This window comes from Lutra lutra, chromosome 2, assembly GCF_902655055.1.
Source record: "Lutra lutra chromosome 2, mLutLut1.2, whole genome shotgun sequence".
In the NCBI taxonomy this organism is placed as follows: domain Eukaryota; kingdom Metazoa; phylum Chordata; class Mammalia; order Carnivora; family Mustelidae; genus Lutra; species Lutra lutra.
In genome coordinates, this window is record NC_062279.1 from 26,948,728 (window position 1) to 26,962,063 (window position 13,336).

The 13,336-nt window shown below is 36.6% G+C and overlaps 1 protein-coding gene across 4 annotated transcripts in view; it reads left to right on the forward strand.

Annotated features, from left to right (window-relative positions):
* TRIML2 (tripartite motif family like 2) overlaps positions 1-12,963 on the forward strand; it is a 46,057-nt gene extending 33,094 nt beyond the window's left edge. For 2 of the 4 annotated variants that reach the window (XR_007125402.1, XR_007125404.1), the window contains 3 exons: positions 4,971-5,117; positions 11,289-11,411; positions 12,721-12,963. The gene's annotated coding sequence lies outside the window, so the exon portion shown is untranslated. The remainder of the gene's footprint in view (positions 1-4,970; positions 5,118-11,288; positions 11,412-12,720) is intronic. The other 2 variants (XR_007125403.1, XR_007125405.1) reach the window with 2 other exon arrangements.
* The last annotated feature ends 373 nt before the right edge of the window (positions 12,964-13,336 follow it).

The window sequence follows — 13,336 nt, forward strand, 5'->3', positions numbered from 1 at the left end:
AATAAATAGATAAAATTAAATATATATATGTATATGTATATACATATACGTATATAAGTATAAAGAACCCTCAAAATGATACAATATATAGGAATTAACAAGAACTGAAAGACTTATGGAGAAGTTAATGATAAAGTTTATCTAAATATCTTAGAAGTGGGAAGACACACTATGCCGCACAAATGGCAATTCTCACCTAATACCTAAAGTAATTTCAAATGTAGTCCTTTCAGGATATTCTTGAAACACAACAAATGGTCCTAAAGTGTATGTGGAATAACAAAGGTGTGAAAAGAGCCGATACATAGTATCCAAAAAATAATAATGAGATGGTCACTCCCAATTGGATATAAACAATACATTATTCAGTAAGCAGTCTAGAACAGTTGGCTCTGCATTTAGCAATAAAATGCGTATCCTTACCTCAAACTCAGTAATGAAGACCAGATGGATTAAAGCTACAAATGCAAACAAATTAATCCAAGAGTGTGAGAGACTACAGAAAAAAATAGCTTTATAATTTTGGAATAGGAAGGCTTTTCTAAGCAAGCCATAAATCCTGGATTCCATAAAATAAAGGTTAAAATATTTAAAACTACATAAAAACAAATGGCAAACTAGGGAAAATAGTTTGCAACACATACGACAAAGTATTAATAATCTTAATATAGAGAGCTCCAACAAATCAATAAAGACAAAGAATCCAATAGAAAAATAAGGAAAACAAAACAAAAAAAAAAGTGGAAAAGTATTTTGCAATGACAGAAACAAAAATAGACACATAAATATACATTTACCCTCACTAATAATGCATGGAATACATATTCGGGCATTAAGAAGACAATGTTTTTTTTTTTTTTTTACATGTACAAATATTTATAGCACCTCTTGCCAAGGTTGTGGGGAAATAGACTCTTTAATAATTACTTGGAGATAATGTATTTGAGTACAATCTCTTTATAGGGTAACGTGGAAAAATCTATTTAAATGCATTGGTTTCAATCCAGCAAATCTGCTTCTGGGGCTTACCCCATGGAGATAATTGAACAGGTGCACAAACGTGTTAGAAGACATTCATTGTAAGGTAGTTACAAGAGGGGAAAATGTCAATGGGGAAGAGCCAAATAAATAAACATCATGTGACTGTTACCCAGGAGATGGATAGATAGGTGGAAAGATAGGTGAAAAAGATTACTGAGATACATTTTGAGTGATAAAAGCAACTTCCAGAAAACCTTCTGGATTTATATGTATTGCAAATCCTGGGCTAAACAATTTACATGTATCATCTCATTTAATTCTCAGAACACCAATTGTCTCCTATATCCAAACACTTATTACAAATCTATCTTCCTAATAAGAACCTGCCTTGAATGTACAGAAAACAGCCAAGGCTTTTATGGAATTATTTCTTGACTTTTATGTTTCAGTGATGTTTTATTTATTTTTTTAAAGATTTTATTTATTTATTTGAGAGGGAGAGTGAGTGAGGGAGAAAGCACAAGCAGTGGGGAGCAGCAGAGGGACAGGAAGAAGCTGACTCCCCTGCTGAGTAGGAAGCCCGATGGGATCTTGATCCTGGGTCTCCAGGTTGATGACATGAACCAAAGGCAGATGCTTAACTGAGCCACCAGGTGCCTCTTCATTGACGTTTTTAATCCTTAATGAATTGATACTCTTTTTAAATTCTTTTTTTTACTTTTATGGAATTTTCCAAACATATTCAAAGTAGAGAGAAAAATGAAATTAATCCTCTTATGCCAGCAACTTAACCTCAGTAAGTGCCCACTCACTGAAACTCTTGTTATCCATACACCTGCTCCTGCCTGTTGGAGGAGCCAAGCCAGATCCCAGATGTCACATCCCTTCATCCACAAACACATCCATGAGCATCTCCAGAAGATGAGCCTGCGCTCCCCTCATTATGCCACTTTGCCCTTGAAATAATAGCTCTATCATTATTTTTTCTGTGCTTTCAAACCTACTCCGTGCATGTAACAGCTTCTTAGTGTTCTATAGTGTGTCAATAGCATGGAATTTTTTTAATAACCATTTCCCTATTGTGCTATTTCAGTTGTCAGATTTTCACTCCAGCAAACAATGCTGCAATAAATATCTTTGTAGATTGCCTTTTTCTTTTTCTCTTTTTCCCTGTGTATGTTTGCGTCTCTTTCAGATGGATGCCTAGAATTGAACGGGCTGGACATTTAACAGATACCAAAAATTTAAAAATTTTGCATATGATACTTCTCTGCTCTACTCTGCTTCGTATGTTCTAAATCTGCCAGGAACTTTTCATCCTATTCAGTCTAGAAGCCGAAATCCTTATAATGATCTATAAGGACCAGTGGGGCTCTGTCCCTCACATTCCATACCCCCACCACCATGACCTCTCTGATCTTGTCTTTGATCTTTACTCAACTCATTCTCTCTGCTGCAGCAATATTCCAGTCTCCACATTCTTCAAACACATCAGACACACTCCGCTCTAGGTCCTGACACACTGTATCTCTTTGGCCCAGAATGTTCTCCCTAAAATAGTTCCCTGGCTCCTTCCCTCATTTCCTTCAATCTAATTCTCAGTACACATTTTAATTAAAAGAAGAAATTTTAAAGCAGAAAGCCAATTTTAATGTGTAAGAACATTTTTTTAAATAAGAAAAACTAGAAAAATTCTAAAACAGATGAATACTCTATGCAGGTGAGTGCCCTACAAGATAACAAAACAATATAAACAATAGTAATTAAATCTTGGCCTTAGTAGTGCAGGAATATATAGACTCATCACCTGGGTCGCTCAGTCCGTTAAACATCTGCCTTTGGTTCAAGTCATGACTCCCGAGTCCCGGGATCAGACCCCGCGTCTGGCACTCCATTCGGTGGACCTGCTTCTCCCTCTGCCCCTCACCCTGCTTGTTGCTCTCTCTCTCTCTCAAATTAATAAATAAAATCTTAAATTAAAAAAAAAAAAAGAATGGATCCAGTAAAGGACTCAAATACAAGAATCTGGCGTTGGATTAAGGCAGCATTCAGGCAACATTCAAATCAATTGGGAAAAGATAGATTTTTCAACAAATGGTGTTGCAGCAAGTGGAAATAATTCAAGGAAGATCTAATGGTATCCATACCTCACACCTTGTGCCAAAATAAATCCCAATGATCATGTATTTACACTTGAAAACTGATGAAATGGAAGTACTAAAAGAAGACACAGAAGAATAGGTTGTAATCTTGGGTTTTATAACACTCCTCAGTATGACACTAACCTCAAAAACAACATAAAACACAGATTGATTTGGCTTAAAAAATAATAGAAGCTTTCTTCATCACCAAAAAATTAAAATAATAAAAATGAAAGGTATGTGTCAAATTAGAAAATACATACTTCACATTGTAGACAAAAGATGAATTTACTTAAATAGAAAAATGTGCCAATAATATGTTTATGGAAAAAAAAATGTAAATAGCTCTTAAACTTAAGAAAAGAGATTCATAATAAGGGAAATGGAACCTAACTCTATTGACATACCATTTCTTACCCACGAGACCGACAAAAATCCAAAACTTTGACAATTACCCTTGGCAGGGCTGTGGAAACACAGGCACTCTTCTGTCACTGTTTGTGGGACTGGAGAATTCCCTGTACCCAAGCACACTGGACTTTTTTATACCCTTCCTTAGGAACTTTCACTGAAGCTTTCTTTGTGTAGTGCCCAGGAACCGCTATTTAATTCGTGAGAGCCAAATTTAACATCACCTGCTGAAGGAAGTCTTCTCTGTCCTTACTTCCCACCCCTAACTGTTCTGCCACAAATGCTCATTTGGAGTCCCCTTTCATAGCATCTCTCATAAATGGCAATTATTAACCTGGCATTTGTTTTCCCCACTCAAATCCAAAATTTACAAGGTCAGGTCACGTCAGTAAACTTAACTATTATTTCCTCCAGTACTCAGCACCTGGTAAGTATGACTGTACAGAAATTAAAGAATACACTTTTTCTTATGTCTGCCATCACTTCGCTTAATCTCTGTTTCCTCAAGAAGGTACACGTCTTTGGGATATTGTGACTATTGATGGATAGAAAAACATACCTAATTGTGGATACAGAGTAAACCCTCAAAAAAGGATAATATTATAATATTTAATTATGATCATCATTATGAATGCAACATGTTTCTGGTTGGCGAGTGATCAATCAACATTTGTCAAACACCAAACACCATCCTTACCTCTGCTTCGCTAGTGTTGCAAGAGCTGTGTTCTCTTTAAACTCTTATTTACTTAGTTTTTCTTTACTGTGACTGACTTCTTAAAATTAACTGTCTACTGTAACCTCATACCAGATTAATCTTCACAAATTATGGGGTTTTTGTAATTTATTTTTGCAATAAATCATTATCTAATAAAAAAGTGTTTCTGGTGACCAACTAAAATTAACATGAGAAGGGGCTACTTGACTCAGTCTTTGGAAATTGCTAAGATAGATAATCGCTTCGTGTTTAGTATTTTCTTTCTTTGCATGTCTCAATTGCACCTATTAATGTTATTTATCTTTGTGTTTATTTTCATCATTAACTGGGATCTCTAAGGGCAAGGATTATGACTATAAATCCTATTACCAAGATACTTTCCCAGAACAGCAGCTCAATAAATGTTTGCTAAATGAATTAAACAGTTTTTGAGTACCTACATTGATTAAGGAATGTGCTAGGCACGTTGGCAGAATTCAAAGAATATATTATGCGTATATAGTTAGTTTTTATGAGTGTTCATTATAGTAAAGATAAATAACCTTCAGCTCAAAATTGCACTGAAGCTATACCTAAAAAAACAAAGATGTGAATTATTAACAAGTGTGTGTTAATGTGTGCGTTTGCTCCTGTATAGGTTACATATAAGCATTGTATAAAATCCAAAAGTATGAACGTTATTGCAATGAGAAGTCTAATCTCTGTTTCCGTTCACCCAGTTCGTCTACCTAGAAATGATCTGGTACAGGTTGAACCACCACCTGGAGATACTCTATGCATACGGAATTAGGATTCCCAGTTAAGATATAAGGCAATGCTGCTAACAAGCGTTTCAGGAAGAGGATTGCAAATGCAAAGCCAGTAAGGTGGGAAAGTGAGAAAAAGGTAACGACTTAAATTATAATAGAATAGAAAACAGTAAAAATAACGTTAATGATATATAGCATTCCTGGCAGTTCATAGAAATGAAAAGACAAATGTCTTTAAAATGTGAGAATAATTTGTTTTAAAGATTTTATTATTTGACTGAGAGAGTGAGAGAGCACAAGCAGGGGGAGCAGCAGAGGGAGAGGAAGAAGCAGGCTCCCCGCTGAGCAGGGATCCCAATGTGGGGTTCTATCCCAGGACCCTGGGATTATGACCTGAGCCCAAAGCAGACACTTAACTGATTGAGCTACCCAGGGGCCCCTAAAATGTGGGAATAATTAATACAATATGTCTGTTAACATATTAACATATATTATATATTATTTACGTTTCTTTTTCTTTTTTGAATTTGAACATCACATAATTTTATTCTGGTATCAGGAAAAAGACAATTATTTTATTAAATTTTTATGCACATTAAAAATACTTTGTTATGACAAATTGCAGACATACACAAAAATTGACAGAGAAACATAAGCAATCTTCCTGTACCCTTCAACCATCTTTGTGAATAATCTTGTTTCTTCTATACTCATATCTGTTTCCCCTCTTCTCATTATTTTGCTGCAAATCTCAGCTGTTATACAATTGCATTCGTAAATGTTTCCATAGATGTCTATAAAAGGTAAGGACTCTTAAACAGAACATATTTCATTTATATTTAAAAAGGATGTGAAAGTTATAATGTGATACCATTTTTCAACTCATACGTGGAAATGATCTCAAAATCTGATGATCTTGTTAGATGAGTGGATAAAGATGTGGCTATATATATATATATATATATAAAGGAATATTACTCAGCCGTAAATAAGAGTGAAATCTTGCCATTTGCAACATGGGTGGATCTAGAGAGTGTAATGTTAAGTGAAATAAGCCAGTCAGAGAAAGACAAACACCGTATGATTTTGATCGCATGTGGAATTTAAGAAATAAAACAAAGAAAGGAAAAAAGAAAGAGAGACAAACCAAAAAACAGATTTTTTAAAAAAGATTTTTATTTATTTATTTGACAGAGAAAAAGAGACCACAAGCAGGGGAGAGGCAGAGGGAGAGGGAGAAGCAGACTCCCCGCAGAGGCTTAACCAACTGAACCACCTAGGCGCCCCATACACTGGAATTAAAAAAACAAAACAATAAAAAACTCAGATGATGGAAACATTTAAAAAAAAAAAAAGGAAAAAAAATTCATGGTCTTGTCTTGGCCACTATGAAGGAAAATGGTGCTCTTATACACCATTTTGGTGGAAATATAAATTGGTATGTCTATGATAGGAAATTTGCCAATATCAATGAGAATTTTAAATGCATTTAATCTGGTGTAGCAATTCTACTTCTAGGACATTATCCTCCGTATACTGGCACATAGGAGCAATGAGATCCCTACAAGAATTGTTTAAAAATCACAAAATCCTGGTAGCCCTAACACTCCCAATAACAGACTGATCAAATCAATTGAGTACATGTTCATTCGAGGAATACTGTGTCATCTTTATAAAGATAAGACAGTTTTCCAAAAAGAAATGATCCCTAAAATATATAAATTCAAAAGGTAAGATAAATTTGTATAGATTGTTCCCACTTGAGAAAAAAGATAAGTTATGGTGTGTACACACACTCACACATACACACACAAACTCATATATCTGCCTGTCTGCATAGATGCACACATGCTGATCGGACTTAACAATACCTCCAAAAAAATACAAAAGAAAATGCTAGGGCGCCTGGGTGGCTCAGTAGGTTAAGCCACTGCCTTCGGCTCGGGTCATGATCTCAGGGTCCTGGGATCGAGTCCCGCATCGGGCTCTCTGCTCAGCGGGGACCCTGCTTCCCTCTCTCTCTCTCTCTCTGCCTGCCTCTCTGTCTACTTGTGATCTCTCTCTGTCAAATAAATAAATAATATCTTAAAAAAAAATAATATCCATCACGCACCTTTAAAATCACTTAAAAAAAAAAAGAAAATGCTAAAGTGGTAATTGCCTCTGGGGATAGAAACTAAGTATTTGGAGAGATGGAAGGGAAAATTACTTTATACCTGCTAGTAGCTGTTGGAATTGATAATTTTTGGACTCGGCAAATATTTACTGAGACCGATCAAATGCCTGGCACTTAGGTAGTCGCTGGAGATAAAGCACGTACACGTATGAAGTTTACATTGTACATGTTTATAGTACAAACACATTTAAAGCTCATAGTACAAATATGATCAATCTGGTGGTTAAAATAAATAACACTTATTTTTTCTTTTGTTTATGTGCATACATAAAATAATTGTTCTAGCCCTTGCTCTTTTTCAAAGATTTATTTTATTTATTAGAGAGAGAGAGAGAGAGTGAGAGAGAGCGTGCATACGTGCATGTGTGGGGCATGGGCAGAGGGAGAGGGAAAGAGAAACTTAGGCAGATTCCACACTGAGCCCAGAGCCTGACTCAGGGCTTGATCTCACCACCCTGAGACTGTGACCTGAGCTGAAGCTAAGAGTTGGAGGCTTAACTGACTGCACACCCTGGCATCCCAGCCCTTGCTCTTTTTCAAATCTAAAACTCTTCTAGGAGCACCCGGGTGGCTCAGTTGTTAAAGTGTCTGCCTTCGGCTCCGGTCATGATCCCGGGGCTCTGAAATCAAGCCCCTCATTAGGCTCTCTGCTCGGTGGGAATCCTGCTTCTCCCTCTCCCACTCCCCTGGCTTGTGTTCCCTCTTTTGCCATGTCTCTCTGTCAAATAAATAAATGCAGTCTTGGAAAAACAAAAACAAAAAACTGTTCTGGGGTGCCTGGGTGGCTCAGTGGGTTGGGCCGCTGCCTTCGGCTCAGGTCATGATCCCAGGTCCTGGGTTCGAGCCCCGCATCGGGCTTTCTGCTCAGCAGGGAGCCTGCTTCCTCCTCTCTCTCTGCCTGCCTCTCTGCTTACTTGTGATTTCTCTCTGTCAAATAAATAAATAAAATCTTTTAAAAAAAAAACTGTTCTAGTTTTTATAATGAAACACAAGCATTTAAAAAAACTTCTTACATCAATTTTAAATACAAGTAAAACTGTACATTTGAAAATTATTTTTATTGTCAATTTTTAAAAAAATTAGAAAGCCAAACCTTAAAGTTAAGTGAAGAAGTTAGGGCTCAGATAAAGGAGGCTAGAGTTTGGATACTAGACTTAGAGGATGAAAATCTCAAATTTAGTGGAGGAATTCAAGGATTATCACAATGGATTTTTTAACAGGTTTTATGAACTTGAATAAACAAAGGAAATGGTGCAGGTGAAGCAGGAGCTGAGAGAGAGAGAGGGTTTAGAGGTCTCAAGGGCAAAATCTCAACTGTGATCCTAAAGATTTGAGTCTTCTTGACTCTGTGGTAGAATATGCCAGAGTGAGAGAGAGAGAATAAAGTGTGGGGCTGCCTTTGGGATATGTTCAGTTCTAGATGATTTCAAGACTTATCATTTGAGGTGCACCTGGGCGGCTCAGTTGGTTAAGTGTTGCCTTTAGTTCAGGTCATGATCTTGGGATCCTGGGATTGAGCCTCACATCGGGCTCCCTGCTCCATAGGAAGTCTCCTTCTCCTCCTCCCTTTCCCGCTGCCTGCCGTTTCCCCTGCTTATACTCTTTCTGTCAAATAAGAAAATAAAATCTTAGAAAAAGAAGACATCATTAGAAATAGCTGAGAATGGGAAAAAAGGTCGAGGGGAGGCAGACAGGTTGGGGTTTGAGATTTGCTTGGCATTTCACTTGCATACAAGGTAACTATGGGATGACCAAGGTTAAGTCCACAGAAAGAAGATACATCTTTTGGGGTAAAACCTACAAGAGAAGCCATTGAAGAGAGAGAGGCAACAAAAGGATTAAAGAGAAAATAAGGCCTTGAGGGACAAAGCAGTCAGGGAGGTGAGTTTTAGGCTAACATAGTTAATGGGATCATTGTGCAGGGTGAAGAGGGGATAAAGGAAAATCAGCCACTAGTTGTGCCACCTGAGGTATTTGCTTTAGAAAGACACACTTTGGAAATGTTCTGAGAATAGAAGGTATTATATTAGAAGTTAAATAGTAAGCTACCAGGGAAGACAGAAAGAAAGTAAAGTAGAAATATAGATTATTATGAGGTCAAAATAGAAATGACTGAGGGAATGTTTGTTTCATACTTTTCTTGCCAGTCAGTTAGCTAAGTTGAAGTATCTTATCTTGATGTGCTTTGTGGTGTATCAAGAGGCTTGTAATTACTGTGATAATATTCCATACACCATACACTAGTACTGTATTTAATGTGATTATTCTCCTTGTTCAGTTGATTGAATTAAATTCCTTTTTATTTTATTGAGCTGTCTAATTGCTCTAATTTCTGTGTATTCCCCAAAAGACTAGCTTCCTTATGATAGAACACAATGCAATAGCCCATGGAGATAAGCAAAGCATAGGCATATTACCATTCCTTTACTTGAAGTAGAAATGTATTTGTTTTTGTGTGAAAATTAGATTGGATAGGGAGGTGAATTCTATTAAATTAAACCACAGAGGGGCACCTGGGTGGCTCAGTGGGTTAAGCCTCTGCCTTCAGCTCAGGTCATGATCTCAGGGTCCTGGGATCAAGTCCCGCATCGGGCTCTCTTCTCGGCAGGGAGCCTGCTTCCTCCTCTCTCTTTCTCTGCTTGCCTCTCTGCCTTGTGATCTCTCTCTGTCAAATAAATAAATAAAAAAAAAAATTAAAAAAAAAAAACACAGAGAACTTACATAAATATGGATGGAGGGAATGTTCGTGAGGTCACTTTCCAGTTGTGTGCTGAAATCTGAGAGGAGAGATGCTTTAGCAAAACTTCTTTGGGAAAGTGCCAGGAGGTGGCCTGAGCCATTACAGTGTCCTTAAATATCACAGTTCTTGGACAGCTTGGGGTCATTGGGTCTCTATGCCACTGAACTGGTATAACATAAAAGAAGGGTACAGTTTTGTCTGTTGCTAGCTTTAAGGATCTTATCTACAAGCAAAGAAGATCCTTTGTTAGCTGTATCTGACGATGACCAAAGATCACCTAGTTGTTCAGTTGTTTTTTTTTTAACAATATAATTAAATCCGCAGTCTTGGAATGTAGGTGTAGGTCTTGCTGAATATCTCAACAATATCTGTAAGATTATCTGTAAGAAGAAAAAAAAAAATAAACTTACCCCCATATTTCTGACTTGACTGGATGTTAGCTTTCTATTTTAGAGATAGAGCCTTAAGTTAATTTGGGGAAGATGACCAAAATCAAAAGGAAACAAAGAAACCAGACTCATTTTCTATATTTAAAGGTGAAGTGAATACAATGTGAAAAGCAAAAACGGTAGGAGCAGGAGCGGTGGAAACTACTCTGTCAGCAGAACCAGAGCCCTTGTGTGCTCTCTTTTCACTTCCAAGAGTACATGGCTCATTAAGTGCTTCCCAAAGAGAAGGGGACAGACTGTTGCTGGGAAACACAAAGAACTAGTAGTTCCTGCAGGCTAACCGAACATGTCATTTACGAGAATGTACAAACGGAAAGCATAGTCTCCTGAAATTGAAGAGCGGTCAGTCAGTACGTGTGTGTGTGCGCGCGCACCCGTGCGTGTGTGTATAATCTTCAATTAGGGAATCTCAAAAAAGAGAATAAATCAGCAAAACAAACAACAAATGTGTGTGTGTGTGTGTGTGTGTGGTGTGTATGAATGCTCTCTGCAGATAATTTTTTTTTAAATTAGAACCTTCATTTAGCCAGAGGTGTGCTATTAAATTGAATTTCTAAATCAGTTAAATTAACTAATTTTTTGTTGTTGATGATGGTGGTCATTCAATACAAACTATTCCTCTGAGGAGGTACAATCATTTTTATAGTAGTCTGCTTCTTTACTCTCCTATTTATCAAGAGAATTGTTCCTAGTAGTTGCTATGGTTGTTATTATTGTGATTTTTTTTATCTTTGTGAAATCCAAGTTTTCAGATCTATAAAGTTTTCTGATTTCTGGGCTTTAGTTTTTCTGTAACAAGAGGGATCTTTGGTCGATCTTCAATTTCAGAGTCGTATTTGTGGTTATATAGATTAGCCAGAGAATGCTTTAAAGTTGACCTGCTCAGATATAAACTCAATACAACTTATTTGCTTTTCTTATAGTGAATAATACTGAATTCTGCAAAAGACGGTCCTTTATTCTTAAAAATTTGAGAAGTGTTAGATATAGAGACTTTATGCAATATATGCTTGAAAAGTAACCTGGAAAAATTTAAAGACTCAGGAGTAAGTCTTAACCTCAATAAATCTTTATTCAGAATGGATATATTTATTTATTTATTTATTATTTTAATTTTATTTTTATTTTTATTTTTTTAAGATTTTATTTATTTATTTGACAGACAGAGATCACAAGTAGGCAGAGAGGCAGGCAGAGAGAGAGAGGAGGAAGCAGGCTCCCCGCTGAGCAGAGAGCCTGATGCGGGCTTGATCCCAGGACCCTCAGATCATGACCTGAGCCGAAGGCAGAGGCTTAACCCACTGAGCCACCCAGGCGCCCCTGGATATTTTTTTTTAAAAAGCAATCCTTTCTGACCTTATCAAAGTTATCACTTAACATTTTCCTGTAAAAGTTCCTTGTGTATGTTTTCAGATATTCTCTAATTGTTTAATCAGTTATTTAAAAATTTTTAAACATAAATGGAATTACACTATATACAGGGTTCTGAAACTTGCCTTCCTTACTAAATAAATCTTGCCCAGCATTCTGTATGCATACAAAGAGAACTACTTAATTGGCTTTAATGGCTACTTGGCATTTTTATTGTAAATGTTCCACATTAAGTTCAGCAAGTCCCCTCTTGATGAACCCTTGATTATTTTTACGTTTTTGTAACTATAAGTATTCCTGTCTTGAATATCCTTCTACATTATATTTATGAACTTGACAAGGGTCTGTGGAATATCTAATCATTGAATTGGTGAGACCAAAGGAAAATTCTGATTTTAGAATCTAATTTTTAAAAAGTGTTGATAATTTACTTTCCTTGCAATTTTCTTTTCTTTTTAAGATTTTATCTATTTATTTGACAGAGAGATAGAGACCACAAGTAGGCATAGCAGCAAGCAGAGGGAGAGGAAGAAGCAGGCCCCCCACTGGGCAGGGAGCCAGATGCAGGCCTGGATCCCAGGACCCTGGGATCATGACCTGAGCTGAAGGCAGCCCCTTAACTGACTGAGCCACCCAGGTGTTCCTCTCCTTGCAATTTTCTATTATTTACAAGTATATTCTCAAGAAGCTATTAAATACATTTATTGGAATAAGTAAAATCTCATTAGGTAATAATCTCTCATTTGGATGAAAAATAACATGAGTTTTGTGAATGTGGTAAAACATTTTATTGTACACACGTGATGGAATAACATCTCAATTTAATAGTAGGGCGACTATTAAATTTAATAGCAGGGCAACTAAATAGTATATGGCTCGTAATGTGATATAATATAAAGTATAGTAAAACTTATAAAATGCCAAAAATGTTTACTCTATAACTAATGAATATAATATATTAACCATCTTATTTTCAAGTTATAGGAAATACAGGTGATAAAGGAAGTTAAATGATACCATGAGGAAACTAGACAAATCTAGAAGGTGGAACACTACAGCTACTAGACCAGATTCTTCAATACGTCAGTATGATTTTAAAACAGAGAGGGGGAATTCTTCTAGATTAAAAAATACCCTAAGAGGTATAACAGCAAAATGGGAATACTTGTCATTTATTATATTTTGGTTTAAACAAATATCTCTTGTGCCAGAAAACAAAGGCGTGCTCAAAAACCCAGGAGTTAGGAGTCAACTTGAAACCACTCTTGCTTGTGAAATTTGGAACAATTTTAACATCCAAATGAATGATGACAGAAATGTATTAGAAAAAGTTATAAAATGGGGTGCCTGGGTGGGTCAGTCCGTTAAGTGTCTGACTCTTGGTTTTGACTCAGGTCATGATCTCATGGTCCTGAGATGGCAGCCCCATGTGGAAACCTGCATCAGGCTCCATGCTTAGTGGGGAGTCTGCTCGAAGAGTCTCTCCCTGTGCCCCTCCCCTTACTTTCAGGCATGGGCATGCACACGTGCATGCTCTTTCTTTCTCAGATAAATAAATCTTAAAAAAAAAAGAAAAAGTGAGTAAAATAAATTCAAATCA